At 45.7% G+C, this 24,274-nt stretch overlaps 1 protein-coding gene across 6 annotated transcripts in view; it reads right to left on the reverse strand.

The window, feature by feature from the left end:
• LOC142109330 (uncharacterized) overlaps positions 1-23,965 on the reverse strand; it is a 35,818-nt gene extending 11,853 nt beyond the window's left edge. For 3 of the 6 annotated variants that reach the window (XM_075193478.1, XM_075193477.1, XM_075193474.1), the window contains exons 1-2: positions 23,857-23,965; positions 3,944-4,145 (exon numbers count right to left, since the gene is read on the reverse strand). The gene's annotated coding sequence lies outside the window, so the exon portion shown is untranslated. The remainder of the gene's footprint in view (positions 1-3,943; positions 4,146-23,856) is intronic. The other 3 variants (XM_075193480.1, XM_075193479.1, XM_075193475.1) reach the window with 1 other exon arrangement.
• Positions 23,966-24,274: the final 309 nt, after the last annotated feature.

Raw genomic sequence — 24,274 nt, forward strand, 5'->3', positions numbered from 1 at the left:
CCTAGAACAGATTAATTCTGGGTAACTCTTACTGCTAGGGTACACCCTTGCTGGGCACCTGGGCTGGTACACCTGACCTCTTGCCTTCAGATCAGGGATGCTGTGGATGGTTAGCCCGGGCCTATCACACTGGTCAGAGCTGCAGGGTAGCAGGTAGAGCATTGGTACTGGATGCTGGGTCCCAACCTCAGATTAGATTGTTTAATCTGTAGGTCACAGGAATTACAGCAGGTAAGTAGGCATCAAAGCAGGATCTTGAAGCAGTGATGTTTATTAACTCAAGTCTCCTAATAAGGTCAATTATATACACTAGTTTAAGGTAGTAGTGATCTCCAGAAGTACAGATGGTATAATACTAAATGGTCAAACAGTGTTTGTTTTTATACCATTTTGGACACAGCCTAGCAGGAGGTAAACCAGCCCTTATTCCCAGCCAAGTCTGAAATATTTCATTCAAAGATTAAAATCGGGATGTGATATGTTTTTTAAACTTAGATTTTAAATACAATTTAAACTTAACAAAATTTACACTAAGCTGTGGTTTCCCACATCACATGGATGTTAACATTGTTCAGACAGGTTCTAACACACAAGACAAAAGGCCACATAGGAAAGAAAGAAATGCATCAAAATGCCTAATTAACTTAAATGAGGATGTCCTCTCGAAGTTACACAACAGATGTTCTCAAACATATGCCTATTGAATCAGAAATCAGTACATTTCTACTACACAGTATCTAAAATCAGTACATTTGCAATGCTGTAAATTGTTGCACAGCGCTAATAGTTTAAATTTATTTATAAGTGATCCAGCCACATGATCCCATGCTAATTAAGTCTTTTCATGTGAGGTGCCAACACACAGCAGGGAGTCGTTACCCGTTATCCTGTCTTGTTAAAAAGATAGACAAACTACATGAATAATGTAAACAGCAAGTGAATAAGGAAATCACAAACTGGTATAAATGTTCTTCAGTATAAATTGCATTTAAAACCTAATTTTAGAGAACATATTACATCCTGATGCTAATAATTTAAAGTAACATCTCAGACTTTTTGGTACCTGGTCGGAAAAGGGGTCTGGTTTACCCCCTGCCAACATATGAGTCAGAAACTGTATATAAAGAGCACTGTTTGACTATGTTTTGTATTATTCTATCTGTACCATCTGGAAGATTGCTAATACCTCAAACTAGCATGTAACTGTCCTTATTAGGACTGCTTAAGCTAATAAAATATTACTGCTTCGAGATCCTGCTTTGACGAGTACTTACCTTCTGTAATTCAAGTGAGTTACAGATTAGACCAATCTAATCTGTTATCGGCTGTTCTGAGGTTGGAACCCAGCATCTTATAGCAACGCTCTGCCCACTACCCAGTAGCTCAGGCCATTGTGAGAGACCAGGGAAAACCATCCACAGCAACCCTGTTCTAAATGAAGAGGTCAGCTGTAGCAACCCAGGTGCCCAGGAAGTGGGTACACTAACAGTGAGAGTTACCCAGAATGAAGCGGTTCTAGGCACCGGTGAAGGGCCTAGTGGTGGTAGCAGGCGCCTTCTACTGCGTTTAGAGAGGTGCATTTGGGATAAACAAAGTGGACGGTGGCAAGGCAAGTCCAGCCTGTCCCAAGCACCATGACAGGGTGGCATAGGAGATTTATCCTGTCACACTAATTATCTATCTAGTAATGAACACATATGTAGCATTTCACGTTATGGGAGAACCTGGTGAATACATTGTAGGATAACCTTCTATGGGTACCTTAATTGCCTGAAAAATCATGGGGTGAATCATGGAAAAAAAAGTTTTTAACTGTTCTCGTATGTTGTCCAAATAAAAAGAAAATTACATTTATTTTAAAATGCTACCCAAAATAGGTCTATGTATCCGCCATCAGACGGGACATGAGCGGTTCAATTTACAACATGCTTTTAGTCTCAAATCAGAACTCCACCACAGACATGAATCTAAGTGGGAGTTGGACACCCCCCTTCCCCCACCAGAAGAGGAATGCTGGCAGAAGATGCAGGAGAGAAAATCCCACACCATAATTTTGACAGTGATCAATAAAGCAAATAAAGTGTACAATTGGTGATACTATACCCCAATAATAAAATGTTCCCCACAGTTGAACACACATGCTGTATGATTCGCGGCCACAGGGGAACCATCAAACATATATGGTGGACCTATCCCCACATCTCTTTGTTCTGGGACAAGATCCACAGACTACTCAATTCTACAACGGAAGTTCTGATTCCTAAAGATCTGTGGATCTTTCATCTATCTTACACAACCCAACACATATCTGGGCACTCCATAAAATTTACCTTGTATGGACTTGCATCAGCCAAATTGACCTTTGCGTTCCATTCAAAACAGACGGACCCTCCATTCCACTCAGCTGTAATGTTGGCCCCCATGGCATCTTGAGTAGAACAAACCCATCATTTCGACACCGAATACTTAACCTATCGAGTCTCCCCCTTCTTCTATTAACCTTACTGTCACGGTTTCAGAGTCAAGATGGGCCTTGAAGCCTGCTCAGGTGGATACTACCCCCCGAGAGGAGCAGAGTCTAATGGACGACAGATTATCACCAGGGATCCCCGCAAGGGGATATGGACTTAGCGGTACTCTAACCGCAGATAGCGGTCCTCTAGGGGAGGCAATGAGGGAGACTAGATGGATGGTAAGGAGATAAAGGTGGCAATGCGGATATGTCAGAGCACTAAGCCGGTTTAACAGGTAAGTGGTAGTTCTAGATAACAAGAGAAAGCAACAGTCTATGGGGTGCTGCTGCACCGAGATTCTGGTGAACAGGATGGCCCTCGAGTAGGAGGGCCATCATGCAGAGAGACAGCAGCGTCTAGACCTTGGAGAAGGCGAGTCATGTATGCACAAAAGAGGAAGGCTGCAGGATGATGAAGCGCTGAGGTCCTGATGTACTGGAAGCCCTGAAGCAGATTCAGAGATGATGCGCAATGCTCTGCAGAGTAGCTACAGCATCTTGACTGCGGAGGTAATACAGAAGATATACAGGAGAGCAACAGGCTGCAGGATGGTGAAGCGCTGAGGTCCTGATGAGCTGGAAGCCCTGGAGCAGGATCAGAGTTGATGTGCAATGATATGCAGCGTGGTTGCTGAATCCACCAAATAACAAGGTAGAAGCAATAAATAGGAGCCAGAGGAGGAGACATCTTACAGGTAAGGAGACCTGGAAATCCGGCACCTTAGTAGGGAGGCAGGTGCTTTAAATAGACAGGGCTGACAGGCAATTAGCCTATCAACTGAATGCAGGAAGTTTTGAAAGACCTGGTGTGCGCATGCTCAGTTCAGACCAGCAAGTGAATGCAGGGAGTGAAAACCAAGGGAAACAGGTATGAACAGAAACCAGAATGAATGGTTAACTGGTGCGATGTGTGACACTTACCTTTCCACATAGCTGGAACAAAGATCTCCACTAGCCCTGACTAATATGCATTATGTATCTACTACCTGTTCCATGACAGACATCCTCACCCCACCCTCTCCTTAATATTTCCATCAGCCCATGTATCATTTGTTTAAATTCTGATTACATTTGTTAATCTGTGAATTTTGGGTTTGTGCTCTGACTAAAAAGTTAATTTGTTAGAAAAATGATATACAGCAAAACAGTTCTAGGTCTCCATAACAGGTATTACAGCAGGGTCAAGAGCCCACTCGCAATGGGGTCCAATTTGTCTTTCATCTGTCTATAATAAAAATCCTTCATATCTATAGGTGGAGATGTAGGATAAGGGCTGTCTGCGCTGTAAGGATATATCAGTGGAGCTGTGCTTGGTTGCTACCCTATGGAGAGGATAGGGGTACCAGTCCTAAGTGGAAAGTGAAAAAGGTGTTGTGGCATAGCCTGGTAGGATCTATAGGTTGTGTGGTGTTGTACATGTTTGTCACTTACTTCTTAATCCTTTAGAGTGAAAAATTTGTTGGGCGATATATTCATCTCGTTTGGTTCTTTTTGTCCTGTACTTAGTTTGGTGGGGTGATCCCAGAGAAGCTACTTTTTGGTGTTCCTTTTGAGTGAAGTAGTTACTTGGCGATATCCCTCTTGTTGGGTATTGGTGCACTAGTTCTGTAGAAAACTCCTGAAGTAGTTTGCCCTGTTGAAGAAACATACGGAAGAGGAGTCATAGAATGTGGGTGGTGTTTTGGAACCCCAGAAAAAGATCAAAGTGGTGATGTTCAAGTATACTTAAAGCACTTCACTCTGCTTATGGAGCTTTGTGTTGCGAGCACCCAAACGTGACAAGCAACTATTTGGCAGTACAAAAATACAATATGGCAGCCTCCTTTGTTATGTTCCTACTTCTTCCTACCTCTCATTCCATCCCGACTGTTGCCCTGGCAGCCAAGACGTCATACCCATGCCTAACGTCGCGGCTGTTGCCAGGGCTACCGTGACGCTTTCTCACCTGCGCCGCGCTCGGCAAGCTGCCTGGCAGCCAGGTGTGCATGCGCAGTGGGAGTTCATTTAATTAGCAGCCTCCTGAGGCTGATTAATACAGATTGGGAGCCTACATCCTTACTGGGCCACAATCGCTATTAAAGGCAGGGAGGGCTTATAGCTTCTGTCCTCACACCTGCTGACCTGCTCTATATTCTTCCAAATACTCTGCTTGTTATCTGAGTGATATCCGTTGAGACTTCAGCTGCTGTTTGCTGATTGCCCCTGACCTCTGCCTGTTATTTTGGATTCTCCTTGCAACCTGCCCTGACCTTTGGCCCAACCCTGGTTATTCTGATTGCTTTGGACCCACGAATGTTTTTGGTTAGTCTTGTTTTCCTGTTACTCCTCCCATCTCCTGCGAGAAGAAACAGGAGAAGGGAGGATTACATCAGCTCCCACTACACTCTGTGTTTTACACCTGGGGGCATCCAAGAACCTGTGAGCGTACTGAGATCTATGGGAAAGGCGACTGCTAAGGATGAAGACATCTACCATCTGTTCTGAGAGTTCATGTCCGTACCTTTAGCCTTAACAAAGCATATACAAATGGTATCAAACAAATTAGTGAGAAGTAAATTATGTCAGTATAGACAAAAGACTGCACATTGCATTTTCAAGGAGAAAGAACAAGAATGCACAAAAAGTAAGACAAGTACGTATTATATGTCAGACGCCGTCCCCGTGCCTCCCCGCTGGCCGGGGACAGACGACTTCCTCTGACTAAGCGCTCCCTTGCAAGGCAACGGAGACGCTCCTTCCGGGGGTCACCCGCACCCGTTGCCATGGCACTGGGACGCGCTGCGGGACTTCCTGTTGGCGGTCAGCACGTTTGACCGCCGCTCACTGTCCACCAATGAACTCCTTCTCCTCCCTATTTAAAGATGGCTCTGACACCCTTAGGGTGCCAGAGCAACTAGTTTACCTAGCCTCCAGCGCTCCATGTCCCAGTGCATCCAGTTTCATTCCCTGTGTACCGACCCGGCTCCCATTGACCTCGTTTTGGATTACCCTTCTGTCTTATACCACTCTCTCTGGATTGACCCTTGGCTCCTGATTCTGTACCTTGTTTGCCCGCACGTTGCCAGACCACAGCCTGTACGACCACAGTTCTCATCACCGCCTTGTGGATAGCTTACTGGGAGGGCCGCGACCTTCACGTCGCTTGCCGCGAAATCCAAACTTCCTTGCGGGGGCCCCTAGTGGAGACCGGTGGCGTGTTAGATTACGCACCTCCTAGTGTTGCAGTGTCAATATCTGCAGGTAGCTGTATTCTCATTGTGACAGTTTGCTCTGGCCCAAAAATGTCTACAGAAATGCCAGGTGAACCATCGGCCCGGGACCTACTCCTCCATCTTGCTCACATAGTAGAAAAGCAGGAGTCCGAACAGGCGCAGCTTCTCAAATGCATCCAAGGAGTCGCTGCACGACTTGAGTCCCTTCAGGTCTCAGTGACCTCCCCCCAGGCCATACCGGTAACTACCTCTGGAGCCGCAGTCACTCCCTCTTCTTCTGTAGTGGTGTCCACCACTCTCAGACTCTCCCCGCCGGACAAGTTTGATGGAGAACCTAAGAAATGCAGGGGATTCCTAAACCAGTGCTTGATTCATTTCGAGTGTAATCCTGCATCATTTCCCTCTGAACGAGTAAAAGTGGCAAGCCCTAGCCTGGGCCTCTCCCCTGTGGGAATGGAATGACCCTCTCCTCTCTAATGTAGCTTCATTTATTGAGGCATTCCGGAGAGTTTTTGACGAGCCCGGCCGGGTATCCTCTGCCGCCTCCAGTCTTCTAAACCTTCGCCAGGGGTCTCCGACAGTCAGTTAGTATGCGATTCAGTTTCGCACGCTCTCTTCCGAACTAAAATGGAACAACGAGGCGTTGGTGGCAACATTTTGGCAAGGACTGGCAGACCGCATCAAGGACGAATTAGTGTCATGCAAACTCCCTGTAGATCTGGATTCCTTGATTTCCTTATGCAAATCGCATTGACCTGCGCTTCCGGGAGCGAACTCAAGAACGCTCTGCTACTAGCCGGGTCTCTCCACACCTTGCTCCCCTTTTCCAAAATCCTGGACCTTCAAAAGAACCCATGCAGTTTGGCTGTTCTCGCTTATTCTCCTGAAGAACGTCAAAGACGTTTCAAGCAACATCTTTGCCTGTATTGCGGAGAACCTGGACATGTTCTAGCCTCCTGCACCAAGAGGCCGGGAACCGCTCCTTCCTAATCGGTAACAGGGAGGCCGACTTAGGAGTTAGGTTTACAACTCCCTATACGAATTCCGGTTCTGACTTCCTTATGTCTATATCTCTGGATACTCCCGTCGGCCCCTATGAGACCTTTGCCTTTGTGTACTCCGGTGTGGCAGAATTTCATCTCTGCCACACTGGCATCGCAACTCTAATTATCGATCCGAAAATTGCCTCAGCCGCTTTATCTCACCGCTGTGGATGGGAATCGTATCTCCAATGGTTCTGTTTCCCACATTTCCTCTCCTATTCGGCTGACGGTAGGGGTGCTACATTCTGAAGAAACTGAGTTCCTGGTTCTTCCTCGGTCTGTGAATTCCGTTATTTTAGGACTACCGTGGCTCAAGCTTCACTCCCCCAAGTAGGCTGACTTGCCTACTCCCTACACCGCCTTTCAAGACGTGTTCCGCAAGGCCGCTGCGGAGAGTCTTCCTCCTCACGGCCCCTGGGATTGCGCCATCGAATTACTGCCGGAAAAACCACTACCTAAAAAGGTATAATCTATCCGTTATCCCTTCCTGAGAATCTGGCGATGTCCACCTATATCTCGGAGAATCTTCAGCGAGGCTTCATCAGGAAGTATACATCTCCCGCAGGTGCGAGTTTCTTTTTTGTCAAGAAGAAGGATGGGACCTTACGGCCCTGTATTGATTACCGGCGACTGAATGCCATCACTGTCAATAACAGGTATCCTCTGCCACTTATCTCGGAACGCTTTGACAGGATCAGTGGATCCAGGATCTTCACTAAGCTGGATCTACATGGGGCGTATAACCTCATATGTATACATCCAGTAGAGGAGTGGAAAACGGTCTTCTGTACTCGAGAGGGTCACTTTGAATACCTTGTCATGCCCTTCGGCCTTTGCAATGCCCCAGCAGTCTTTCAATCCTTCATCAATTAAATTTTCAAAGACCTTTTCTACGTCACTGTTGTTGCTTTACCTAGACGACATTCTAATATTTTCTCCTAACTTGACCTCCCACCGTCTGCATGTCAAAGAGGTCCTATCACTTCTACGTTCGAACCATCTATACTGCAAACTCGACCGTTAGGATTAAAGGCAGTGCAAAGATTTATTGGCTTCGCCAATTATTACCGGCAGTTTATTCCTCAATTCTCCTCTATAATTGCTCCCATCACGGCTCTTACTCGGAAGTCGACCGATCCCCGGAATTGGTCCTCTGAAGCCATCACTGCGTTTGAACTTCTAAAAAAAGCCTTCCTCTTGGCTCCGGTGCTCGCTCAAGCAGACCAAAACAGACCTTTCTTATTAGAGGGTGACGCATCCTCTCTTGGTGTTGAGGCAGTATTATCTCAAAAATCCATCTCTGGTAGCCTCCTGCCCTGTGGCTTTTTCACGAGAAAATTTTCCTCCTCTGAAATTAATTATGGCATCGGTGATAAAGAACTACTCGCAACCAAATCTGCACTGAAGGAATGGCGCCACCTCCTCGAGGGCGCTCTCCACACGGTTACTGTCTTCACTGATCATAAAACTCTTATCTATCTTAGAGATGCCCGTTGTTTAAATCCCCGCCAAGTCAGATGGTCTTCATTTTTTGCCAGGTTTGATCTTAAACTTACCTACCGTGCCGGCTCCTTAAACTCCAAGGCTGATGGTCTCTCCAGGTCGTTTGACATTTCCGATGTTCCATCATTGTGGAACCCCCACCTGTGATTGAACCTTCTTGCATCGTGGCAATCACTCGTACCCCCCTTGTCGGTTGTTCTTTCCTGGAACCCCAACTCTGTCTGAAGACTCTTTGTTGGGTGCATACTTCCAAGTTCGCTGGACATGCTGGGGTTAAGAAGACTCTCTCATTACTGTCCCGATACTACTGGTGGCCTACCATCCGTATAGACATCCGGGAATTCATAGCCTCTTGTGCCACGTATGCCCAAAATAAAGTTCCTAAGCAACTCATCCCTGGTTTACTACAAACCATTCCCAACCAGCCATGGTTAAGCTTTCCTATGGACTTAATCACAGATTTACCTCCTAGCTGTGGTTTCAACACCATCTGGGTAACAATGGACAGGTTTTCGAAGATGGCCCAATTTGTTCCTCTGAAAGGGTTATTAGCCTCCGCCTCCAAATTGGCACAAGTCTTTGTCAAGGAGATCTTTCGTCTCCATGGGTGCCCTCGGGAAATAATCTCCGAACGTGGTGATCAGTTCATATCCCGATTTTGGAGGGCATTTTGCAGGGACTTAGGTGTTACCCTCAAATTTTCTTCTGGTTACCATACACAAACCAACGGACAGACTGAACGGGTAAATCAAGATCTGGGGGTAAATGTATCAAGCTGAGAGTTTTCCGGTGGGTTTGAAAAGTGGAGATGTTGCCTATAGCAACTAATCAGATTCTAGCTATCATTTTGTAGAATGTACTAAATAAATGATAGATAGTATCTGATTGGTTTTTCAAACCTGACAAAAAACTCTCAGCTTGATACATTTACCCCCTGGAATTGTTCCTCCGTTGTTTTTCATCCCACAATCAGTCTAACTGGAGTCTCCTGTTGCCTTGGGCTGAATTTGCCCATAACAATCATCAGCATTCCTCCACAGGATCCTCCCCTTTCTTCATTGTTTACGGTATGCATCCTATTCTTCCCACATTTTCCTCATCATCTCCCACGGTTCCTGCCGCCCAGGTCGGAGATGATGTGTAGCTGTCCTCTAGGAACCTCAGACTTCGGGTCCATTCTATGAAGTTGGCACCTCGGATCATTGGGCCTTTTCCGATTATTCAAGTTATTAACCCTGTTGATATTAAACTCCGGCTTCCCCCTAACCTTAATACTTTCCACATTTCCTTACTCAAACCAGTGGTACTTAAAAAATTCTCTCATATTTCTCCTGTCCCTCAGGCTATTTCAACTACCACTGGAGATGGATATGAGGTCAGCCAAATCCTGGCAGAACACAAACTTCAGGGACGTTTTCAGCATCTTGTTCATTGGAAGAGCTTTGGACCCGAGGAGAGGTCGTTGGTCTTTAAAGAGGATTTACATGCCCCATGATTATTGTCTGCCTTCTTGAAGAGACAGCGGTTCACTTGTGATTTTCCCAATAAAGTGGGGGGGGGGGGGTACTGTCAGACGCCGTCCCCGTGCCTCCCCGGACGTATTCCTCTGACTAAGCGCTCCGTTGCTAGACAACGGAGACGCTCCTTCCGGAGGTCGCCAGGTTGCCACGGCACCGGGACGCGCTGCGGAACTTCCTGACGGCGGTCAGCACGTCTTACCGCCACCCACTGTCCACCAATGAACTCCCTCTCCTCCCTATTTAAAGATGGCTCTGAAACCCTTAGGGTGCCAGAGCAACTAGTTTACCTAGCCTCCAGCATTCCATGTCCCAGTGCATCCAGTTTGATTCCCTGTGTACGGACCCAGCTCCCATTGACCTCGTTTTGGATTACCCTTCTGTCTTATACCACTCTCTCTGGATTGACCATTGGCTTGCTGACTACTCTTTGGCTCCTATTTCCGTACCTTGTTTGCCCGCACGTTGCCAGACCACAGCCCGTACGACCATGATTCTCATCACCGCCTCGCGGATAGCTTCCTGGGAGGTCCGCGACCTGCACGTCGCTTGCCGCGAAATCCAACCTTCCTTGTGGTGGAGACCGATGGCATGTTAGACTCTGCGCCTCCTAGTGTTGCAGTGTCAATATCCGCAGGTAGCTGTATTCTCATCGTGACATTATACTTTTATGCATAATAATTTGCCCAGTACTATTGACCGATATACAACACAGAGACCATCCTAATGCTGGCCATTGGGAATATGTATGATGATTATACGTGTATATGATGACTATTGCAAATATGTATGGTAATCAAAAATGTATATGATGGGCATGGGAATATATGTGGTACAAATGGGGCTGTATAACTGGATCTGCCAAACATAGAATTTTTGCTGAACTGCGCGCACTAAATATTTACTTTTTTGCAAGGCAGTTTATCCTTTCCAGCACTGATTGGTGGCCTGCTAGTAACCCGGGGCATACTCTCTCATTATTAGTTCATAATACACATATACCGCTTACTACATCCACAATGCCCTTTTGCTGTTTACCGACATTGGCCAACTGCCTACCTAGTGTTCACTAGTACCTATCTGCAATAAATGTTTATTTCTAATTAGCATTCATTCAAAAAACATTTCTACTGGCGGCTAATAATAATAAACTTTGAGGTCTAGGTATGAACCTGTGTTAAGCCTAAACTCCGGCAAATACGTCTGTTTTCGCCAGAGAAAGGGTCTGGAAACACAATTTAGCACATCAAATCAAATACTTCTCCGACGGTAACATAGTTTTTGCTGATTATCCAAGTCTATTTAATATGTGTTGAAAATCAACGCTTGTATTCCTAACCACATAAAAAGTTGATGCCATCTATGCATGGCATTAACCCAGTACCTGAATGCATTTCTGTTGAATGCATTAACCCCTGTCAGGAGGGCAGTGACTGCAATTGTTTGCTGTTACGGGACGTAAACGAGATGGTAGTATGTCTTTATAATTGTTTAATTGGGGACAGAATCAATAGCACAGGAATAGTGGTAGACACATACTTACAGGTGCTGTGTAGTGTCCCCAGTGTGTGGTCCGTATAGTCAACGTATATGTGTGACCAGTATACCTAACCTGTGATCAGAGACACTCATCCTGGAGTTTCCAAATGGACGTGTTGTCTCAGAGATATGGGCGGGTCACAGGTTAAAGCCAATCTCCTTCCACTGACAAGGTTGAAGTTAGATTCTTATTCGGCCAGCTTCTTATTCAGAAAACCTTATTTTTAAAGGATTAAATCAAGTTGGATCACTGATTTCACATCAGATTAACACTAAAGGGTGTCCCTTATACAAACTGCAAAAGTATTAAGCCTGACCCAACAAGGTTTTGGGCATGAAAGCAGGGGGCAAAGTGGGCACAGATAGCATTTTCATTATTTTGAATAAGTAGCTGTAGTTTTGCAAGGGTGATTTTTTTTAAAATAAAACATTGCAACAAAATTAAATTCCATATCACTTTATACAAAATAAAGTAGACTATATACAACATTTAAAAGGTAAAAAGGACCAATAGGAACGAAACTTCACACACCCATCCTACAATCCCTCCACAAAAACTACTGCATCACTTCACAAATAAGATAACTATTTACACAAAAGAAACATGACATCCTCTAACACAATACTCTGCATTACAACAACCCCGCCACCAATCTATAATACCACCCATACACCCTTTACTTTCAGGAAATGAAAACAAACTTCAAATGTATGTAAACCTTACTAAAAAAAAAAAAAGTTGGATTTCCACAAAATATAACAGTGAAAGAACAGGACAGATCAGTGTTGGCTAACCGATGACACTACAGGTGTTGTGAAACTACAAGTCCCAGCATGCTTTGCCAATATATAGCAGCTTATTGCTGGAAGGGTATGCTGGGACAACACCTGGAGTGTCACAGGTTAGCCAACACTGGAATAGATAGCTAAGAATCGAGAGACTGCCAGATGTGAGTTACCACCTAGGGAGGTCTCAACCTCCGCCCGAGTCTTCCCTAGCTCATAGCATCCATTCGGCCCCTCTCCATATCCCCCACCTCACTACAGGGAAGGGGTTTTCCCCTAATGTGCACTAAACACTGTGCACTCACTCCACGAGTAAAATATAACAACTGTACTAACTAAAATCCGAGTGCTTTCCATTTGGCCCGCCCCCCACATCACTTTCTACCCCCACCCCACCCGCTTTCTAATATTTTGCAACAAAAAAACAAAACCCCACACTCTTATACAACTGTTAGAGGCATTATACTAGGGATGTGCACCGGACACTTTTGGTGTCTCGTGTTTTGTATTCGGATTTGCTTGAGGTTGTGGGTTCGGATTTGTTTCGCAAAACACCTGACGAAAGGTTTTGGTTCGGATTTAAGGTTTTGGAATCGGATTTATTTTGAAAAAAACATAAAAAGTGCTAAAAACCAGTTTTGTGTGTTTTTTTTTTCACTCCTACGCTATTATTAACCTCAATAACATTCAATAGCAATCATTTCCACTAATTTCCAGTCTATTCTGAACACCTCACAATATTGTTTTTAGGCCAAAAGGTTGCACCGAGGTAGCTTGAGCACATAATGCCAAAAAAAGAGGTACAAGATGGAATTGTTCTGGGCCCTCCCTCCCACCCCTCGCGAGATTCGACGCGAGACTTGGACGACAGAGCCTCGTTTTTAATTTTTGCCCGCCGGAATTATCCGAACAGTGCTCGGATCCCGTTCAGATCCGCACTGTTCGGGTGGGCTCGGATTAGCAGAATCCGAGCCCGCTCATCTCTACATTATACTACAATTTTCTGCACATTTCAGTCCAACTAAATGTATATGTAACTTGCTTGTTCTTATGTTTTTCTGTGTATTAGGTCAGACAAGTGCACAGTCCTTGTCGGATTTATACATTGTAATTTGCTATGACTGAAACGAATGCTTAATATCACGACCTGGAGCTACCTCTCTCCACGTCCCGGTATTCTGACAGTCAGTCGGGACGTCATATCCCAACATCGGGGCAGGATGCTGGGCACGTGTGTGGGGGCATAATTAATCATTCGCCGCCTGTTGCGAATTCTGGGCACTCCCTGGACCCCATTCTATTGGATAACAGCACTATTTCAGGCAGGGAGGGCTTAGCCTCCCTGCCGGTTATAGCTTCTGTTTACCTAGTTGCTGTCCTGCTCCAGGTTGTTCCTGTGTATTCTTGCTCTAATTGACTGACTCCCATTGTGACCTCTGTCTGAATACTGGACCTTGCCTGCTTGTCTGTTACCTTGACCTCTGCCTGATTACCAGACCTCGCCTGTTTACCAGTTGCCTCGGCTCGTATCTTGGACCATTCCAGGTTGTCCTGTCTCCAGGAACTCCTCCTACCACCAGCGCTATGGTCTCCAAACATAAGTTCCTACTACTTAGAGTTAAGACCTGATGGCATCCGAGTACCTGTGAGCAAAATCGGCTCTTCAGGAAAGGTGGCTGCTATATGTAAAAACCTCTACTGTCTGTTCTAGGAGTTCATGTTTGGGACACTAGCCGTAACACTTAAATCAAAATCCCCATATCTTTAGAAACAGCATTTAACCCCTGCAAAACTACAGCTACTTATTCAATATAATGAAAATGCTAACTGTGCCCACTTTGCCACCTGATTTCATGCATTAAACAGTGTTGGGCCAGGCAAAAGACAAGTGTTTTATATGTAACTGACCATTCTTTGTTGTTTCCCACTGTCTAATTGCTGGCCCAACGGCATTGAGTAGGCCTGCTTGTGAGCTCCTGACTTCCATACCGTTGTTTGCTGTCTACCCAGATTTGATGGAGCCTCCCTGGGAGAGTCCCCTGGCTGTTGGGCCTAGTCCAGGTCTAATCACAGAAACACCAGTGAGTACCAGCAGCCAGGGAGTAAGGCCTGGTGATGAACCTGATCGTGGTTACCCCACCGGGGGTAGGAAAAAGGGAGCTGAAAGTGCTTCAGGGATTTCCAAGAAGCCCCCCATATCTGGGGAGGTAAAACCTGGAGGAAGAACTCAGCCTGTGCAAGCAAAGAAAAAGGGGGTTAAGGCCCCAGAAGATTTTGCGGTGGCTAAAGGTACTGATGTAATACTGGGAGAGACAGTGCAGTATAAAGAGAAAGATAACAACACGACAGAGTCCACAATTTCAGCAGAGAATGCCCCTGTAATGGACACCGACTGTGAAAATAATGAGGAGAATGGTGCTTCTGGTGACTGGGGTGATACCATGGAATTGGAAGAAGTGAAATGTAAACTAGAAGTAGCCAAAAGTGAGGTGGAGAAGTTAAAGGGGCAGATACTGTTGCTTAAAAAAAGAAAAGAAACAAAGAATTTAGCTCAAATAGAGCAGTTTTTTTCTCAAGAAATCAAGAACTGGAGAGTGTGCAAAAAGACTAAGTGCCTGGATAAATGCAGAGGAAGCTGAATCTACAAGTGCAGAGGAAGAATCAGTGACAGGCATGCAAAGCTCTCAGAGTACACAGAGATAACAAATTCCACCTAATTTGCCTGTTCATTCAGACTATGTACAAAATACAGACAATGTGACTTTAGAACAAATTCATTTATTGGTAAACAGTATACAAACGGTTGTGCAGTCAGGGGTAGCTGTGGAAGATTCTGGCAGTATGAAAACTGGATCTGGCAACATGGATGCAGCAGGGAGAGCACTTCCAGGTTGTGTCCTCATCCTCTCTGGGACTGAGCCTAGCAGTGTGTCAGCATGTGATTCACAGAACATCCAGCATAGGGAGAGAGAGAAAATCCCTGCAGTAATTTCATGCGAAGAAGTCTCAGAGACTATAGTCCAGCTGCCACTGAATAAAGGGATTCCCAGGCCGATAACATCCACAGAGAAATCTGCAAGGGGTGATCTGCAGCCGCAGTACAGGAAGATTCAGGGGGTATCTGCAGAAATGTTGCTGGCTGTGGTAGACTTTCCTGCGTCGGTTGCAAAAATATGTGAGAAGGCATCCCCTTTCCTGGACATGACAGAGATGAGGCAGATGCACTAAGCATAGGTGTGCGAGCAGCAGGGGACTCAGGCAGTCTGTGCAAATGGAGACTGCAAGCGATATCATGCCTGGTGCAAATTATGCTAATTTGTCTAACCTCAGTTTGAGAAGCAATTTAATTCGTATGGTGACCAAGGACTGCCTAGCAGCCAGAGACAAGTTAAAAGCAGACTGGGATGTGCCAACGAGAGTAAAAAAAAGTGACTGATAGCCTGTTGGAAATGGGTATTTCTGTTAAGGATTCTGAAATTACTTATTGGCTTTTTTCTTTAGAAAATGAGCAGTAAATAACAAAGGCTAGGGAGGGGAATAAGAGTATGAGTGGAGGAATAAGGAGTGAAGGGGTTAACGATGTGGGAGGGGGAGGTCAGGAAAAGCAGCCATACATTTCATATGCCAGAATTCTGGGGTGGCAAAAATCAACCCCAGCACAGCCACATTTGGGAAGATCACCAAATAGAAGGAATGTAGTCCAACTGAAATGGAAAGGGGAGGGTTCCCCACCAGATAGGGGTACTTTTCTGGACCACTTATTTGGGTTGGGATTTGTGGCCAAGGATCTCTTTGCCTGTATTCACCCAGTGGGGACAGCTGAGTATGACCTAAGTTTTGAGACCCCCTATGGCCTCCAGAATTTCTGGGCACGGTGGGGGGAGTGTCAAGAATGTGTCCCCTTGGGTGGATTATGAGGCTTCAGCCATTACCAAGCAGAATAACATCAGAATGACTATATTAGTACGCAATGAATCCTTATTAGTGGAAGACCTTTCCTAATGGGTAAAACGGTATGCAGTAATGGAATCTCCTCTAGTTAAGGTTCCATATTCAGAGAGGCATGTCTGGAGTGGGGCCTGAATGGCTGTTATTAGCCTGAAGCAACTGAATTCTGGACTAGTACACCTTCCATCTGCAGCCTATATAGGCAGGGACAGAATCCAGTGCTTCTATCCGGGCCAGCCCCCGCACATGTTATCGCTGCGGTTCTTTCCGCAATTTTAGCAGGGATTGTGATGTTAGGTGTGCGCATTGCCAAGAGCTTGGACATACAGCAAAGGTTGTAAAGTAATCAGAAGTAACCCGTGTGGTGAAGTGGGACATTCTTTCACCAACTGTCCCCACGCAAACCACAATAAGGAATCTGATGCGGAGATGGCGGAAAGGGCTGAGGAGGTGGAGAGAGAAGAGAGGAGACCTCCTAAGGCAAAACCTAGGAAACAGGGTTTATTCTAATCTAAGCCTCAGTCAAGACCTAGGTATGGGATGTCTGTTCAGCTACAGAATGAAAAACCGCAGCCTAAGCCAAGGTCAAAGGTGGGCTCAGGCCAGCCTAGTACTAGTAAGGAAGGTGGGGAGGAGGATATGGAAAAAGGTGGAAGCTGGAAGGTGGTAAAAAAGCGGAAAGGGGGTAGGGCGAGTCCAAGTTCTCCTGAACCAGTTGTTATGGCCAACAGATTTTTGTCCCTGTCTAGTGATGAAGAGGATGGGGAAATTGTGTGTACTGCTGGTGCAGAGCTGGTCCCGAGGCCCAAAGCGCAGAGAACTAGGGCAAAGGTTAGGGTTAGGCAGGCTGATCCCTTTGTTCAAAAGGTGGTGTGTACTGAGGTCGGAACAGGTGGTGAGAATTGTGGGGAGATCAATATTGTGGGTGTAAAATTTCCTTGCAAGTCTGTAATTCAAGTAGATGGGGAACCTACTAAGGTTTTTGAGGCTACTGACACCATCTTTAAGGTAGTTCGTAGTTCAGGTGGAGGGAATCGGGGTCATAGGGAGGAGGATGTGATGGAACCAGGGGGGGGAGAGGGAGGAAATATATCCAGAAAGGGAGGACCCCGGGGGGACAATTTCTGGGATTCACAGTGTGGTTCGGTCAGACGGTTCTCTGGCCAGAAGTGATGGTGTACAGGATCCAGGGATAGGATCGAAGGTCTTATAGGTGTTAGGTAATATAATGCTGAGAGGTAATGAAGGCAATGTCGATGCCTATAATCTTTAATGATGGCTCCCCAACCCATACAGTTTTCCACCATTAATGTGGCATCTGTGCGTTCCGATCGAGCCCGTTATTTGGCATTTTTTCAACACGCTTGAGGTTGATTTTTTGTTTTTGCGACTAGGATTGGGCGTCTCGCGGACCTCCACAAATGCAAACGGGAGTGGAGGCGAGGTCCCTCCTATTGGTCTCTTGCGGCCGAGACGTACGGTGGAGTGGCAGTCCTTTTTACTGGCATGGTAACCATTCAGCAGATTATAGAAATAAGCATGGGCAAATGTATGGTTATGGATGTTTCCCTAAGGGGCCAGGTCCTGAGGTTGATAAATATTTATGGTCCACAGACAAACGGGGCAGGAAATGCCTTTTCAGGGAAATTAAACCTTACCTTTTTACGGGCCGGCAGAATGTCTTCGGGGGTGATTTTAACACCATTGTTAGGCCAGAGGATAGGGAAGGCTCGTGGACATCGCTGGGCTATGATGCAGGCTTTTTAGTTAATATGGTAAGTCAGGCTGGGCTGGTAGATGTGCATATTCGTCACTCTCCAGACCTCACGGGGTTCACCTTTTCTAGAGGTAGAAGTAGGTCAAGAATAGATAGGTTTTTTGTTAAAGGGAGCTCTGTCACATCAACTCCAAAGTTGATGCCGATAGAGTTCTCGGATCACGTTTGCCTTTGCGTTTCTTTGAACACAGACACCCCTCAGAAAGGCAGAGGCCTGTGGCGTCTGAACTCCAGCCTTCTGGAATATGAGGAGGTTAGACAATCCTTTAGGGACTTCCTTGAAACCCAAGAAACACTTTTAGACACAGGTTGGGCTAGGCCAGAGTGGTGGGAGGAATTCAAAGGTTCGGAGGTTCTTTAGGGAACTTGTAGTTCAGAGGAACTGGATAAAAAAAGAACGTCTGCCATGCCTTGAGACGGAAACTCGATTTCCTGATTTCTGAGGGTGGAGATAGTAGGGAAATCTCCTGGGTAAAATCCCAGATAAAAGAGTGCCAGTATGACCGTTATGCCTCTTTGGTTTTGGAAAGGGACTACGGTAAGTACCACTCTCCGGATCCCTACCTTAACTGTAAGAGTTTGGTTGAGGCGAAGGAGGTGAGGGAACTGCACGATGACAGAGGGATCCTCCGGAAAGACCAACGAGGTATCTTGTCAGTCGTGCACTCCTTCTACTCTGGCCTTTTGTCTGGGAAGGTACTTATCAGAGAGAAGATGGAGCGGTTTCTGAGGGGCGTGTCTGGACTTGGTGGCCATCAGGCTTCTCTTGAACCCTTGGATTATGAGATAACGGTGGACGAGGTCAGGAGGGCGATTGATAGTTTATCAAATAAGAAATCCCCAGGCCCGGATGGTTTAACTTCTGAGTTTTATAAAGCCTTTGTGGACCTCCTGGCCCCACACCTAGTGGCGGTGTTTAACGAGAGCTTGGGTAGAGGGTTACTCCCTCCCTCCATGAGGCAGCCCGCCCTTATTTTGCTATCCAAGGGGAAAGACCCATCCAGGATTGAGAATTGGCGCCCCATCGCTCTTCTCAATTCAGATAGAAAGATTCTGGCAATGGTCATTTTTAACAGGATTATGGAAGTATCAGGCCTGTTCCTTTCCACTTCTCAGCACAGTACAGTGAAGGGTCGAAGCATCTTTAATGCTGTCCTTGGCGTCCGGGAGGCCATGGAGCGGTGCAGGGCTGAGAAGTTGGGTAAGTACCTTCTGGCGCTGGATCAATCTAAGGCGTTTGATCGTGTCAATCATGAATATCTGTGGGCACTTCTTCAGGAGGTATGGTCTGCCAGGGAGGTTGGTTGATTGGCTATGTACCATTTATAGGCAGGCCGAGAGCTTCCCTCTTGTAAATGGTTGGGTGGGTCCTACTTTTGCGGTGCCATCTGGAGTCAGACAAGGTTGTCCCTTGAGCCCTTTCCTCTATGTATTTGCGATTGATCCTTTTATCAGGAGGATTGAGAACGGTGCAGTGAGGGGAGTGCAGCTGGCTGTGGATGTTTCCTTGAAGGTAGCGGCCTACGCTGATGATGTCACAGTCGTCTTGTCAGACATGGCCGATGCGCGTGGCATTGAAAATCTAATCTGCGACTATTCAGAGATAAACCAAGAAAAGAGTGAAGTTCTCTGGTTAGGGGAGGAAGGACGGCAGTTTGTCCTTCCGGATGCGCTCCCTCAGGCCAGTCAAGAGGTTAAAATCTTAGGCATTCTATTTGGTTCGGGTGATTATGCCCAGCGAAATTGGGAATTGAAACTAGCAGATGCCGCCTCTAAGGTGGATAACTGGAAGAAGTGGAAGGTGCCCTACAGAGAACGGATTGATTTGATCAAGACTTACTTGATCCCAATTTTGTTGTACGTCAGTTACATATGTCTGTTGCCAGAGTTATTAAGGGTCAAGGTCAGTTCCTTGTTCTTTCAGTTGTTATGGGGGAACTGTCACGGGCACTAGGAGTCTTTACCCAGTATCACCCGCTGATGGTCTTATCAGAGCAGTAGAGTTGGTATATGATACTCTGATGGCAGGGTGATAATGGAACTGGAAACAGCAGATGGTTAGAGAATGCTCAGAAAGTCTATGACTAGCAGCACTGGTAAACAATAGGTAACTGAACACGAGGATCTGGATGGACAAGGACACGTGAGGGTAGTCAGTGGTCTGCGCACGGCAAGTTGTACCACTGCTATAGTGAGAAGAATGTCCAGGAGTAATAAGGAGGTGGAAGTCAGCGGTCTGCGTATAGCAAGTTGTACCGCTGTCTGTAGTGAAGGAATGGAATCCAGGTGAAGGTAACGGGGAAGTCAGTGGTCTGCGTGTAGCAAGTTGTACCACTGCTTATGTGAGAGGATATATGCAACTGGTGACACAGGGAAACAGGAATCAGTGGTCTGCCTCTAGCAAGTTGTACCACTGAAAATATATGTGAGGAAGGACACGAGGAGATAAATGCAATGCAGAGTCTACACGGGTACACTGAACTTGATCCCACGTTGAACTGCACACAATAATAATAATGAATGAACAGCACTGCACAGATAAACAAATTCACTAGAATAGTCCAGCAAAAGGAAACACAGTCAATAATAGCAATAGTCTCAGAGGATGGAAACTCCGGAGGAGAACAACTCAGTCCAGATGGATATGCAATACACCAGCACAGTCAATGAGAAGTATGCATACCGTGGTTCAGATGAGCAGGCTGTTAGAGATAGGTGCAGGGATACCTGAGTGGCAGGGAACGGACGAGATGAGAAGTCCTTGCAGAATGGAAGCAGCAGGCAGGTGCAGCGCACTGTAGGTAGGCCAGCAAGGACGACAAATATTCAGGAAGCAGTAGTATATCGAATTGAACAGCAGGAGATCACGGGAGAGCTGAAGCGATGTAGCAGAGCTGGAAGCCGAGGAGCGTAGACTCGATGCTAAACAGGCAAGTTGACACGAATGGACACACTGTAGAAGCAGTAGGCAGCGGGTCAGCTGACGGCAGGTGGAATGCAGACTGGAGCGCTGAGACGAGCAGGACTCTGTAGACACGCTGAAGTAGCTAACAGGAATCAGCTGGAACCGTAGCGATGAAACACAGGAGAGTTGGAGAGATCTGTAACTGTAGATATACGGAGGCAGCAGATAGGAATAAGCTGCTGGAGTCACGATGAAACACAGGAGAGTTTGCAGTAATCTGTAACTGTAGATATACGGAGGCAGCGGATCGGAATCAGCTGCTGGAGTCACGATGAAACACAGGAGAGTTTGCAGTAATCTGTAACTGTAGATATACGGAGGCAGCAGATAGGAATAAGCTGCTGGAGTCACGATGAAACACAGGAGAGTTTGCAGTAATCTGTAACTGTAGATATACGGAGGCAGCGGATAGGAATCAGCTGCTGAAGTCACTAGGAACACGAGGAGTAGAAGTTGTCTGGAAACCACAAACGGCAAACAGGAATCAGCATAAGCTGAACACACGAGGAGGCACTGGAACACCTTCAGAGACTCATGAGGAATGAGACTCCAAGATCAGGCCACGTGGTATTGACCACAGGTGCTTAATATAGGGAGTGTTGCCTGATCTGCCAATTAAGTTAAAGGAACAGAACTGAAGGTTAAAAGGGACTGCACATGCGCAGTACCTCATAATAATGGACGGACACGGTTCCTAGCTACCTTAGAAGTAGCACTCACAGTCCGGTGAGTGACAGGAACAAGTTGAACTTCATCAAGAGGAATGTGACCTACAAACCGAAGGATGAAGGTGGCCTGGGAATGGTAAACCCAGTGCTGTTCTTTAGTACTGCCTTCTTGAAGCTTCATCTAGGGAGTCTCTTTTTGGAGTCTACCCCTCGGTGGGTAGCTGGCTTTCGTGTTTGGGTGCACCCCTTTCTCAACGCATGGTTGGATGGGGGTCCTGTAAAAAGTCTTTGAGTTAAGCATGGATACCTCCCGGCCTATGTGGTTCAGGGTTTAAAGGTGACAAGGAAATGGCAGATTGAGGTGGGTGAGGCAAAAAACTCCTCTAGATGGGTGTTGGAGAGGAGGATTTTGCGTACTCATTTTGATGTGCCCCTGTTACCAAAGGATTGCCCAGGTGATATGAGCTCGAAGGGTCTGTCTTTGGTGAATTCCAAGCGGATTCCTCCAAAGTTTAGAGATCTCACTTGGCTTGCATTTCACAGGAGGCTCTTTGTTAAGGGGAACCTGAAGCATAGGGGTGTCGATGATCGTGGTTGTCCACGGGAGGAATGTCATGGGGAGGTGGAGACAATGGACCACTTCTTGCTTCAGTGTCCTTTTAATATAGACATTTACAAGGGAGTGTCCCACGCCTTAGGCCTTCCGTGTATTTCGGGGCTAAGTTACCCTGAGTGGGTGTATGGAGCACTCAAAAGGTGTGGGGATTTTGATTTAAGCACTCGTTTTTTAGTTAGCGTAGTTGTTAGGTTTTACACATGGAGCTCACAGTGTTTAGTGTCCATAAGGGGCAAAATCCTTCCCTGTACTGAGGTGGTGGATAGTATTCTGCACGAGGTTTGGAAAATAAGGGAAATGGAGAGGGGCCGGATGGATGCTGCGAGCTGGCGTAGATTTTGGCGGGGGCTGAGACCTCCCTAAGCGGTAGCTAACACCTGGCAGTCTCTCCATTCTTGGCTATCTATCCTGTTTTATCACCATTAGATTTTGTAGAAACCCTTTTTTTAGTAAGGTTTACATACATTTAAAGTTTGCTTTCATTACCTGACAGTAAAGGATGTGTGGGTGGTATTATAGATTGGTGGCGGGGTTGTGGTAATGCAGAGTATTGTGCTAAGGGTTGGCATGTTTCTCTTGTGAAAAGTTTTTGATTTGATTTGCGTTTTTTATATTTGTGAAGTGGTGTATTAGTTGTTTTGTGGTGGGATTGTAGTAGAATTGGGTGTGTGGAGGTTTGTTCATATTGGTCCTTTTTACCCTTTGAATAATGTATATAGTCTATTTTATCTTAGACAAAGTGATATTGGATTTATTTTTGTTGTAATTTTTAATAAAAACATCAACCCTTGCAAAACTACAGTTACTTATTCAAAATGATAAAATATGGTGACTTTGCCCCCTGATTTCATGCCCAAAACCTTGTTGGGTCAGGCTAAATACTATTTCAGTTTGTATAAGGGACACCCTTTAGTGTTATTCTAATGTGAAATCTGATTTAATCCTTTAAAAATAAGCTTTTCTGAATAAGAAGCTGTAGTGTGAATAAGAAGCTAACTTCAGCCTCATCTTCCACTGTCGGTTCCTGATCTATGCTGTAGACTAGTTCCAGTCTCTGGAAAGTGTCAGCTCTACTCGCTCCACCTCACACTACTTGATAACATACTCGGGGGTAAATGTATTAATGTCCGGATTCTTCAACTCCGGCGTGTTCAGCGTCTTCGGCGATTAAATTTAAAGCGGCGCTGCATTATAAAGGGAAGTTTCCCTTTACAATGCAGCGCCGCTTTAAATTTAATCGCCGAAGACGCTGAACACGCCGGAGTTGAAGAATCCGGACATTAATACATTTACCCCTCGGTGTAGCTGTAACACCACTGTTCAAGGTGCTGAAACACTTCTGCCACTGCTGTAAGACAGGGAAAGTGTTCTCTTTCTAGCCAGAACAACCAATGTTCATTTGTGCTCTTCAGAGAAAAAGTTCATAAATAGAGGCAAAACTGTTATAAGCTGTGAGAATAAAAAAATAATGGTAAATATAATCACAATCCAAAATAGACCCCTTTATCTGATCACTAAGATTCAACCACATTTCACAATTATTCATCAATAATATACATACACAGTATAATATACATTCACAGTGCTCATTTACTTGCCCACCAATAGTCAGACAATGCAAGTTTAATCTTCACTAACATCCATCAAAGGTTTCTCTAGGCTCACTAATGTACTTACACTGTTGCATGGCAGCTGCAAAATCCAAAACAGAATATAACCGAGACAAAAACAGAGCTGACGCATGAAATGTTATTTGTACGTTGACCTCACCTTGTTCTTCTGCTTACAGCACAGAGCACAGTTAGCACCATTCTCTAAGAAACCACCGCACTACAGACACTGTGGGACTCCTACTAGGTACTGCCGGATGTAGTTGTTGTCTATGGACTGATGGCACCTCTCCAGGTTCCAACATGGCGCCTGAGAGATCACTTGTTCACGCCCCCTCTGTAGCGTCTCTGGTTATTTATCTGTAACACCGATATTGTGCTCGGGGAATAAGGGAAAATGGCCGCCGTCGTTCTGTATTGACAATATAGCAATAGTAACTATTTATTTTACTTTAAGGATCAAATTGTTACAATAGGTAACAATGTAGGTTCTGTTATTTACGAGACACCCTTTACATTTTTCTGCTGATATAAAGCATACTATTACTATTTCTTCATCAACAGATATTCGCTGTCTG

The sequence above is a fragment of the Mixophyes fleayi genome, chromosome 12, assembly GCF_038048845.1.
Source record: "Mixophyes fleayi isolate aMixFle1 chromosome 12, aMixFle1.hap1, whole genome shotgun sequence".
NCBI lineage: Eukaryota > Metazoa > Chordata > Amphibia > Anura > Limnodynastidae > Mixophyes > Mixophyes fleayi.